Source organism: Ranitomeya variabilis, chromosome 2, assembly GCF_051348905.1.
Source record: "Ranitomeya variabilis isolate aRanVar5 chromosome 2, aRanVar5.hap1, whole genome shotgun sequence".
Lineage (NCBI taxonomy): Eukaryota > Metazoa > Chordata > Amphibia > Anura > Dendrobatidae > Ranitomeya > Ranitomeya variabilis.
In genome coordinates, this window is record NC_135233.1 from 643,368,689 (window position 1) to 643,381,590 (window position 12,902).

The following is a 12,902-nucleotide window of genomic DNA, read 5'->3' on the forward strand; positions in this document are numbered from 1 at the left end:
ACACGACTTACCAATGATCACGACCAGCGATGCGATCGTTGGTAAGTCGGTGTGTGGTCGCTGGGGAGCTGTCACACAGACAGCTCTCTCCAGCGACCCAACGATCAGGGGAACGACTTCGGCATCGTTGAAACTGTCTTCAACGATGCCGAAGTCCCCCTGCAGCACCCCACCCGGGTAACCAGGGTAAACATCGGGTTACTAAGCATTCACATTCAGTGCAGGTTAGCCGCCGGCGGGGGACGTGACAGACATCAGAAGGTGAGTATGTAGTGTTTTTTTTTTTTACTTTTACAATGGTAACCAGGGTAAATATCGGGTTACTAAGCGCGGCCCTGCGCTTAGTAACCCGATATTTACCCTGGTTACAAGTGAACACATCGCTGGATCGGTGTCACACACACACCGATCCAGCGATGACAGCGCGTGATCAGCGACGAAATAAAGTTCTGGACTTCTAGCTCCGACCAACGATATCACATCGGGATCCAGATCGCTGCTGCGTGTCAAACACAACGAGATCGCTATCCAGGACGCTGCAACTTCACGGATCGTCGTCGTTCTCGCTGAAAAGTCGCTTAGTGTGAAGGTACCTTAAGACATTAGCCTTTAAGTATTCATCATGACTCACAGATTATCACTTAATGTAAGGGGTCTTACCGTAATTCCCCTAGGAAGAGAAGGCTCACTCTGCAGGAGATAAAGTCTCAGAGAGCGGACATAGTGTTCTTACAGGAGACCCATTATGATAAAATCAGGCACATTTAAATTTGCACTTAATTTTTTTCCCTCAGCCTATTCAGCCTTTAATAGTAATAAGAGAGGCGAAGTGACGACACCAATATCCTCAAACTGACGGTTACAGGTGATTAAGTCACATAAGCGATCCGGGGGCAGGTAGGTACGTTGTTTTGGAGGCACTTCTGAGGGGCAAACCAATAATCTTATGTACATATGCACTAAATACTGGAAAGATATGTTTTTACAAAAGGTATTTTCCTTACTTCAGAAATTACCTTTTCAGAAATTTTTGACAGGTATTCAATTAACATTGACTCAAAACTGAAAATAAAGATAAACAAATAAACAACCACAGGATGGATTTCATAATCCAAGGTATCATTTTAATCAGTATAAGGGTAAGTTCACACAGGACTTTTTTGCTGCGTATTTTTGCTGCGTTTTTTTAAAGTACCAGCAAAGCCTATGAGATTTCAGAAATCTCATGCACACACATTGGTTTTTGTGTGATCAGTATTTTCTGCTTTGCTGCGTTTTTTTTACATAGAGCATGTCACTTCTTTCAGCGTTTTTGCTGCGTTTTTTTCACCCATTGACTTGAATGGGTGTTGAAAAAAACACAGCAAATATGCAGGTATCATTATGTGCTGCGTTTTTGCTGCTGAAAAGCCAAGGACATTAGCCTGGAAAAAGAGAAAAAAAAACGCACCTATAAGCAGCTGAAAATTAGCATAATAAAGCAGCAAAAATATGCAGCAAAAAAGTCCTGTGTGAACTTACCCTAATGGCGCCAACCTGACACTGTCTGTAGGTTACTGTGCACAATCCTGCTGACAGGTTCCCTTTAATTGGTCTTTTTTATTTACAGTAATGAGGACGTATTAAAGCATTAAAGGTATTTTATTGATCCCCTTAGGCCTCAATTAAGCTACCTTTCCATACTTCCCTTAGTTTCACTATCTCGAACCGTACAAGAATATCTCTCTCCTTCTATATGTAATGTGTATTGAGCCCCTTGCAGCTATGATTAGACAAAATCTGAACATTTCTGGGGTGGAAACAAAAGGGCAAGAGTTTTAAGATATCATATGCTGATCCTGACTAAGCTCCATATGACGCTCCTTAATCTTATGGACACATTAAAAGAATACGGACATTTATTGGGGTATAAATTAAAAATCTCCAAGAAGGAAGCCTTACCATTGAACAGCCCTTCTGATATTTTAGATGAATAACCAACTTTAAATTTAGGTGGAAAACTGAGGCCATTAAATATCTGTGGGTTAGTTTGCTCTATTCCTATATTTATATAATAACAATTACCCATCTCTTTTTGGAGAAGTGAAGAGGCTTTGCCGCTCTCCCTCTCACTAATATATGAAGAGCTATTTGAGTTTGTCTTTTATTGTTCCCATTTGCAATATCTTTTGATACCACTAGAGGGAAATGTTTCCCAATAGTCAATCCTTAATGTACTCCATCTTCATTGACTTTCTATTCCGGTTATCCTAATGTGAATATTTGTGTTAATTTTGTTTTGCTAAATTTATAAAATCAATAAAAATTACAGTTATAAAAAATAAAAAAAAAACACATTTCTCTACCTGTTTTATCACAGGAGTGAGTGTTTCCACCTTGTCTCCAGTCCCCTTGAGCACATCATAAATCAAATCAGTAATGTAGGAGCTTCAAGTCACTCAATACTGTGATCAAACAGGCAGGGAAATGTTTTGCCTCACTAAGGCTATGTGCACACGTAGGAAATGTGGTGCAGAATTTTCTGCACTAAATCTGCATCTGCAGATTTGATGCAGTTTCTGTGCAGTTTCTATGCAGTTTCTGCGCAGATTCTATGCAGTTTCTGTGCAGTTTCTATGCAGATTCTATGCAGATTCTATGCAGTTTCTGCGCAGATTCTATGCAGTTTCTGTGCAGTTTCTGTGCAGTTTCTGTGCAGTTTCTGTGCAGTTTCTGTGCAGTTTCTATGCAGTTTCTATGCAGTTTCTGTGCAGTTTCTGTGCAGTACAATGTAAATCAATGGGGAAAAAAAAAGCTGTGCACATGGTGCAGAAAAATCTGCAGCAGAAACGCTGCAGAACTGCACAAAAGAAGCGACGTGCACTTCTTTGAAATCTGCAGCGTTTCTGCGCAGATTTTTCTGCACCATGTGCACAGCTTTTTGTTTTTCCCATTGATTTACATTGTACTGTAAATCACAGTGCAGTTCTGCAGCGTTTCTGCAGCAGAAAAATCTGCTGCAGTTCTGCACCAATTCTGCACTAAATCTGCATCGTGTGCACATACCCATAAAGTATAAGCTGTTATCCCATGCTGTCCTGTCTGTACGGGTATGCTCTCTTCTGTGACCTTCCCTAGCCAGGAGCTGGATGTGCGGACCATGTTCCCGTATGATCAGACGTAGCCATTACACAGTACACAGCAAGGGCACATTTAGAAGATTATCTCAGCACAGGCATTTTTTTTTTTTAAACACATCCATTTGTGGAACTTGTACTTTGTTCAGGGGACAACCATTTTAAAGGGAAATTGACAAACCAGCTTGAATTGAATATTGGCTGGAGACTTTGAGGACTAGTCCAAAGTAGCTCTCCTGCGGCTTCTTCCCGCTCTTTTCATTCGCGTGTCAGCCTAGAACAGGGCGGGGAAGAATCGTTGGGGAACTAACTCGGACTATTCATCAAAGTCGCTGGCTGGCTTTTCTTTTTTCTTAAATAAATCAGTGTTTCAGAGTAAAACATTCATGCTGCCTGAACTCTGGCTGTGTTAATGCAGCCACATATCTCCTGTTTGATTTTCTTTATTAATGCACTGTTTTTTGCCCCATGCCTGCAACACCCAATTCATCGCACTCCGCAGTTTACATATACTGTACACTAAACTTATTTAGATGTAGTTCAAATCCTTGTTTCCTTATCTTCAGACTTCGCTTCTTTCTTATTTATTTTCCAACATAAATCCCTAGATGCACCAGTACAACATCACATTGACAGCTAGAGCAAATGTCTCTACTCTTCTCCTAAATGAGGGAATACATTATCAACATACAGTCAGGAGGCAGCGCTCTTATCACCTACTTTAAAACTATGTACCACTAGATGTGTAATCACCTTCATCAAATGTGATATTTGTCTCCCCCCCACTGTAGAGAAGTAGTTTGGTACATCCCATGCAATTTCATCCCAATGTCACCATGTGATCACATGACTTAACATAAGTATATAATGAATTTTCAGATTAAAATTAATTCATATATATTAACTAATGAAAAAAATTAAGTATTGGGAGTGTTACTTTAAAGGGAGACTGACACCACTATACTGCGTATTAAACTAGCTGTAAAGTCACACTAGCACTGTACATTTTACTGGTACAGTGCCTGAAAAATACTTTTAATTCAAATGCAAATGATGGGGCTTTAGTGCACCTTTGGTGTGGCTTAGACCTCAGTGCACTGTTGTGTCCCCTCAATGATTATTTTCGGGATTTCCCCTGGTTCTGATTGAGAGCACTCACTTGCGCACTGACACTGCCCGAGCCCGGCCACACACTCACAGTGTGAATGTGTAAGTTCTCCTCTCTGAAACTGCTCACTTGCCACACTTCTGGGTGTACCATTGTAGCAAAAGCCACTGTGTGAGAGAGACCAGGCACCTAAACACAGGCTGACTTTAGGCAGTGGTCAGTTCTAGGGGAGCAAGCGCTGTTAATCTGAAACATAGAATATCCACACAATGCCAGTTGAGGGGGTGTTATGGTGCATTGAGCCCTCAGCTACACAAAATGTGAATCAAAGTCCCCTCATTTTGAACAAAAAATAATTTTCTCAAGCACTGTACAACTAAAAAGCACAGTGCTAGTATGATTTCTATAGGGGCTACGTTTCCAAGTTCCTAATATCATTATATAGCTAGTTTAATATGTATTTTGGGTGCAACAGGTTCTCTTTAAATGTCTAATTGATTTTCCTACAGAGATAATGAAATGTAATTTTCAATGTCAAAACAGCTTACACAATTTGATAAAGTGTGCAAACAACCTCAGAGATATAAGTACAGTAAAATGAAAAGTAATGACAGGCAAATATAATAGCAAACATTCATGAAGTGTTTGATGGTTATTGCTGGTAAGAATATCTAGTGAATGTCTTTTCATTTGTGTTCAATTAATTTTTGAGTTTTCAAGGCAAATTTGGAAGAGAAATCAAGAAAAGGGAAATTTTAGGGGCAGTACAAAATTTACATAGTGGGGATAATACAAATTGTCACAAAGATACACAAACAATATTGTCAGCAATACAGAATAGTTACTATAGAATTTTAAATTTAAAGGGAACCTGTCACCCCCAAAATCGAAGGTGAGCTAAGCCCACCGGCATCAGGGGCTTATCTGCAGCATTCTGTAATACTGTAGATAAGCCCCCGATGTATCCTGAAATATGAGAAAAAGAGGTTAGATTATACTCACCCAGAGGCGGTCCCACTGCGGTCCGGTCCGATGGGTGTCGCGGTCCGGTGCCTCCCATCTTCTTACGATGACGTCCTCTTGTCTTCACGCACACTGCACCTGAACACTTCACCTGCACACAGCAGTACTTTGCTCTGCCCTCAACAGGGCAGACAAAGTACGCCTGCGCCGGAGCGTGAAGACAAGAAGCGTCATCGTAAGAAGATGGGAGGCCCCGGACCGGACCTGCGACGCCCATCGGATCGGACCGCCCCCCCCCCGGTGAGTATAATCTAACCTCTTTCTCACTTTTCAGGATACATCGGGGGTTATCTACAGCATTACAGAATGCTGTAGATAAGCCTCTGATGCCGGTGGGCTTAGCTCATCTTCGATTTTGGGGGTGACAGGTTCCCTTTAAGAGAGAATTAAGTTGTAGGTCAGAATTTAAGATTTGTAGGAAGTTATTGTAGATCCCAACAGTTCCATTTTTTCATAGGTTTAGTGAATTTGTTATTGACCACAGCAAATTTGAATTTGAGAGATTTATGCAGAATAATTTTTTCTAAGATGTCCGAAAATTTAGGAGGAGTTGTGTTTTTTCCAATAAGATGCAACTACCGTATTTTTTGCTTTATAAGAAGCTCCGGATTATAAGACGCACCCCAAATTTTGAATTTTTTTTTTTTAATAAAATGGTGGTGCTTCTTATAATCCATGCGTCTTATTGCTTACCGGAGGTGGTGGCTGCGGTGAAGTGGGGACCCAGGGTCACTGCTGGAGGATGCAGGAGTGGGGTGATGCTGCAGGCCGCGATGAAGGGGTGTCTGGCAGTGCTGCTGGTGTCTGGCGCTGCTGCCTGGTGCTCTGCGGGCGTCCCTGGTGCCCGGCGGCGCTGCGGGAGTGTCCGGCTGTGGGCGCTGCTGCATGATGTTCTGCTGGTGTCTCCAGTGCTGCGGGTGCCCGGACGGCGCTGCCCAGTGCTGATGCAGTGGTTTCCGATGCTGCAGGGGCTCTGCCACATTTTGTGGAAGGCCAGAGCCCCTACAGTCCCATGATTTTCAGTGCGGTGGACTGCCGGGTGGGGCGGCGCATGAGTAGATGGATATCTCGGCACCGAGATCTCGGCAGATGAGATTTCATGGCCGGAAACACCAGCAGAGCACCGGGCAGCAGCGCCGGACACCCCCGCAGTGCTGCCGGGCACCGGAGACATGCGCAGAGCACTGGGTAGCAGCACCAGAAACCCGCAGCACCGCCGGACACCCCTTCATCCCAGCCTGCAGCATCGGTATCAGTAAGGTACATTCGCATTATAAGACGCATCCCCATTTTCCCCCCAAATTTGGGGGGGGAAAGTGCGTCTTATAATCTGAAAAATACAGTATGTTTTTAATTACTAGAAAGATATGAATAATAATAAATCTAAAGGGGGGATATACTTTGTCTAAGTCCAACGACAAGACAGCCATTTAGCGAGTAATCAGGATATTATTTTAGGTTACATTGTTGATTAAAATAGAGGTTTTTCTCCATAAAGTTTTGATTTTCGAGCAACTCCAGAATATGTGCAGGAGGCTGACAGGGTGACCGCAGTTTTACCAGCATAATGGGGAATGGTCTTTGTGGGTTAATCTAATGGGAGTATAATACTACCTAGTGAGTACATTATAAAATGATTTGTGTAGGTACATCGAAATGTTCGATGTATACGAGGTTTTTAGTGCTTTTTCCCATTGTTCAGAAGGAAAGATCATCTCTAGATCTGATTCCCATTTTAGCATATAGGAATTTTGAGAATAGAGACGGAATTAAACCAATTATATAAGAATTTTGTGCTCCAAAATATCTTATGGTTGATGTAATTTAAGACAGTGACAATTACCTCAGAGAGAGAGCATTTATTATTCAGTAGGTTATGCACCAGCTCTTTAATAAAAAAAAAAAAGTGTAAAAAAATCACTAGATGCGAGATTAAATTTTGTTTCTTTTAGGGAAAAATTGTTGTCGATTCTGCTCTTTAATCGGCTTTTAGTTTTTGTGCCATGAAACTTGTTGGCTTGTTAAAGTAAGGGTATTAATTGAATCTGGAGGTCTTAATGAGAGAATCATATGAGGAATACATTTCTGACTTCAATTCTTGTCTCAGTTTTCAAATATCACTCTGAATATGTTGGGAGAATTGGTCGTACTTGATAAAAGGTCTTCTCTGACCTTGATCTGGGTCTGAAGAGAGATTATTTTTGGCCTACTAATTCTTTTGTGTTTGGAGATTTGTATCATTTTACCTCTTAAAACTGCCTTGTGGACGTTCCACACAGTGAAAGAGTTTTTTCAATCTCTGATTTGTATTCAGTGTGATTTAAAAGGGTGGAGTTGCACTGCCATAAGTTCTGTGAGAGGGGACTTAGGAGTAGATGACCTAGTATTGGAGAATGGTCCGAGAAATTTTGGAAGGAGTTTTACTGCTTCAAATTTTGCAATAGAGAAAACATCGGGAAGACGCAAGTCTATTCTGGATGATGTTTTATGGACATCAGAGAAATGCATATATTCTCTGGAGGAGGTGTTTATGCAACAAAAAAACATCAAAGTTCATTATTCTCAGCCAGTTATTCAGGCTAGTGGAAGATTGTCTGGAAGCAGAGGTTGAGTCCATAAAACCGTCAGGGACCATGGTAAAGTCTCCAAGGAGAATTGGGGTTCCCTTTCTTATAGTTTGAATTTTTCTCATCAATTTATCTAAGAAGTGCAACTGTCTCTTGTTCAGGGCATATACTTTAGTAATTGTGCACAATTGGTTATTCAAGTAACATACTAATATATTGGATCTTCCCTGAGGATCGTTAAATTCCTCAACCATCCGAAAGGGGATTGAATTTTTAATGATGGTTGCAACAAATGCTTTTTTTCCCCGAGATTATAGGATTTGAATATATGGGGAACATTTTTGTCATAAAACTTTGCATGATGGCCTACAAGAGACTAAATTTATAAAAGGCAAATTACATCTGTGTGGCTGTTTCTGATCTCACTCTAAATTGAGTGTTTCTTATACAGGTTGTTAAGCCCTCTTACGTAATAGGAAAATATCTCTAGACTCATTGTTTAAAAATTAAAATTATACTTTTACACGGAAATAAATTTTAATATACACCAAACTTATCCTAATATAACTAATATCCACCAAAAGGAGTACAAAATAAAAGGGAAAAATCTTTTAAGATGGACCCTTTTCCTTTTTTTTTTTTGGGGGGGGGGGGAGGGAATAGCATGTAATAGGTCTGCTAGCATACATCCTAAACTATACAGTTATATGAAAAAGTTTGGGCACCCCTATTAATCTTAAGCTTAATGTTTTATAAAACATTTTTTTTTTGCAACAGCTATTTCAGTTTCATATATCTAATAACTGTTGGACACAGTAATGTTTCTGCCTTGAAATGAGGTTTATTGTACTAACAGAAAATGTGCAATCTGCATTCAAACTAAATTTGACAGGTGCATAAGTATAAGTATGGGCACCCTTATCATTTTCTTGTTTTAAATACTTCTTCCTACTTTTTACTGACTTACTAAAGCACTTTTTTTGGTTTTGTAACCTCATTGAGCTTTGAACTTCATAGCCAGATGTATGCAATCATCAGAAAAGCTACTTAAAGTGGCCACTTGCAAGTTGTTCTCCTGTTTGAATCTCCTCTGAAGAGTGGCATCATGTCATCCTCAAAACAACTGTCAAATGATCTGAAAACAAAGATTATTCAAAATAGTTGTTCAGGGGAAGGATACAAAAAGCTGTCTAAGAGATTTAACCTGTCAATTTCCACTGTGAGGAACATAGTAAGGAAATGGAAGAACACAGGTACAGTTCTTGTTAAGGCCAGAAGTGGCAGGCCAAGAAAAACATCAGAAAGGCAGAGAAGAATGGTGAGATCAGTCAAGGACAATCCTCAGACCACCTCCAGAGAGCTGCAGCATCAACTTGCTGCAGATGGTGTCACTGTGCATCGGTCAACTATACAACGCACTTTGCACAAGGAGAAGCTGTATGGGAGAGTAATGCGAAAGAAGCCGTTTCTGCAAGCACGCCACAAACAGAGTCGGCTGAGGTATGCAAAAGCACATTTGGAGAAGCCAATTTCTTTTTGGAAGAAGGTCCTGTGGACTGATGAAACCAAGATTGAGTTGTTTGGTCATACAAAAAGGCGTTATTCATGGCGGCAAAAAAACACAGCATTCCGAGAAAAATACTTTCTACCCACAGTAAAATTTGGTGGAGGTTCCATCATGCTTTGGGGCTGTGTGGCCAATGCCGGCACCAGGAATCTTGTTAAAGTTGAGGGACGCATGGATTCCTCTCAGTATCAGCAGATTCTGGACAATAATGTTCATGAATCAGTGACAAAGTTGAAGTTTCGCAGGGGATGGATCTTTCAGCAAGACAATGATCCAAAACACCGCTCCAAATCTACTCAGGCATTCATGCAGAGGAACAATTACACTGTTCTGGAATGGCCATCCCAGTCCCCAGACCTGAATATCATTGAACATCTGTGGGATCATTTGAAGGGGGCTGTCTATGCTCGGCGACCATCAAACGTAACTGAACTGGAATTGTTTTGTAAAGAGGAATGGTCAAGAATACCTTCATCCAGGATCTCATTAAAAGCTACAGGAAGCGACTAGAGGCTGTTATTTTTGCAAAAGGAGGATCTACTGAAAATTAATGTCACTTTTCTGGTGAGGTGCCCATACTTATGCACCTGTCAAATTTTGTTTGAATGCAGATTGCACATTTTCTGTTAGTACAATAAACCTCATTTCAAGGCAGAAACATTACTGTGTCCAACAGTTATTAGATATGTGAAACTGAAATAGCTGTTGCAAAACAAATCAATTTTTGTAAAACATTAAGCTTAAGATTAATAGGGGTGCCCAAAGTTTTTCATATAACTGTATAAGTAGACAGGGGAAGACATACCTCCGATGCAGCTGCACAGGGGCCCGATCGGCTGCTCAAATGTCTTGTTCTCTCATAGAACCAGGGGCAGCATCTACACTAAGAGTTGCGGAAGGAGGCCTGTACTGGAGTCTTTTGCGGACAGAGAGGGGCATACAATCTGCAGCATATATTAGAAGGGGCCCCCTTCCTCTCCTCCTAGTTGATGCTGACACTCACTCTATAATGCAGGAGCTCAGGATTCCTGGACATGCCCTCGGCTTCTTAGCGTTGTTCAGGCACATGTAGGATGACAGGCCTGGTAAGTATGGCTGATCTCAGCCAATTCCGTCTCCTGCTGGGAACATCCTCAGAGCAGTCAGTACATCTGACAACTCTCCTTCCTTCTGAGCAGGTCTCACAATGAACTGCCTGACGTTCCCATGAGCTGTCACATAAATCCCCCGCCCACCTGTAGCTACCTTTCCCCCCTGAACTTAGGGGGCTTTATTGGAAAACCACTGCACTGGCCCATTCAGAAGCAGGGCCAGTGCAGTACCTGAGTGGCCAGTGCAGCCATTCCCCCATAAAGTCCACTCAATACAGGGGGTGTTAAGTGGCTACTGGAGAAGGGGAGGTTGATGTGATGGCCAATGTTTACATGGGTCAAGCAGCTACAAGAACTTCTCAGAAGGAATGAGAAGTGTACGATTCATGGACTGCTCGGAGGCTATTCCCAGCAGCTATCAGAGGTAGTGAAGAGGCAGGAGACAGGACTGGCTGACAGCTGGAGATCTGGCCAGCAGTGCTGATGGATGGACTGAAGACCACCAGGATGAAACTGCTGAAGATGGAGGAATGCACCTGTTAGAGGTACATCATATGTAAGTAATAAAATGTGTACAGATTTACGATAATCTATGTGTATTACCATACTTGTGTGCACCTGTTTGTAAAAGTGTGTGTATACATGTAATATAAATCTGTAGCTTGATTGCCATAATAGGAGGGGGGCCCAGATATTTCTTGCACAGGGACTACAAGCTGTCTGTGTCTGCCCTTGTAAGTAGATAATAGAAACAATTTTGAAGATAATCAATCATTAACTTATCAAACAAAAGTTTTGATTAGAGAGCAAGTATTAAAATCAGATTGTGTTAATGAAGGAAGATATTTTTAATGGTTAAATATAAGAACTGACACAAAATGTAAATTAAAGATAACCAACCTAAGGAGGAGAGATTTTATCCTCGATTTTTATTGGAGCTCAGAAATTTTTAATAGAAGTGTTAAAGCACAATCTTTTATCTAATTAAGGTTTGGATGGCTACTATTTCAATTTGGTTCAGAGGATAGTGTAAGAAATCCACTCTAACGATTATCCTTAGGTGTTTACCCTTCTTTAGTTGAACAGATGACAATTATTCCTTCATCAGGGGTAAATATTGGGATAGTTTTCCCCTTAAAGAGAATTAATAATTTGGTTGAGAATCCCCATCTATAGTAAATTCCTATGTTGCGGAGATTAGATGTGACCTCCTTAAAAGATTTCTGCTCATCTAGAGTTTCCTTTGACAGATCCGCAAACATCCTTATTTTGCTATATGGGTCAATGATCTGTTTTCTTTGATATAAGATAATAGCTTTTATTTGGTTTCATAGAAATGAATGCAGAGTATTGTAGCTCTAGTAATATGTACCTGAATCGGAGTTGTACATGGGTGTCTATGTGCCCTGCCTATTGACAGGTCTAATTCAGAGAGGGGATAGTTCTTTTGAAGAACTTTTTTTTATCTACTCTGACAGATTATGTTGAGGTACACTTTCCAGAATCCATTTAAGCTTAATTTTATTCCGGTGGTTTCTATCCTCAAGGTCAGCAATTTTTGTTCTTAAATTGAGGATTTTTGCGTATGTCTTATTTAATTTGAAATGGTTTTATTTTTTACTAATGTGATTTTCATTCTCCTCAAACTTTTTATATATATAAAAAAAAATAAAAAATAAAATACTGGTTCGTAATAGTTTCTCCTGTCTTCCAAATCCCACTCTTAAGGTACCGTTACACTAAACGACTTACCAACGATCACGACCAGCGATACGACCTGGCCATGATCGTTGGTAAGTCGTTGTGTGGTCGCTGGGGAGCTGTCACACAGACAGCTCTCTCCAGCGACCAACGATCAGGGGAACGACTTCGGCATCGTTGAAACGGTCTTCAACGATGCCGAAGTCCACCTGCAGCACCCGGGTAACCAGGGTAAATATCGGGTTACTAAGCACGGCCCTGCGCTTAGTAACCCGATGTTTACCCTGGTTACAAGTGAACACATCGCTGGATCGGCGTCGCACACGCCGATCCAGCGATGACAGCGGGTGATCAGCGACCAAAAAAAAGGTCCTTATCATTCCCTATGACCAACGATCTCCCAGCAGGGGCCTGATCGTTGGTCGCTGTCACACATAACGAGATCGTTAGCGGGATCGTTGCTACGTTACAAAAAAGCGTGACGTTGCAACGATATCATTAACTAAATCGTTATGTGTGAAGGTACCTTTAGATTTTTGTTCAGTGCTTTTGTCAAATTACTGATAACATTCTCTGAGGTGTAATTGTCAGAGGAGGGTAAATTTTAAAAACAAATTAAGGGCTTTGGTTGATCCACTGAATTAAAGGTGGAATTGTCAGAGGGTTCCAGCCTTGGACGGTTTTAATCAGGACTGAGATTTGTTGAAAAATCATCAGATTCAAAATCTG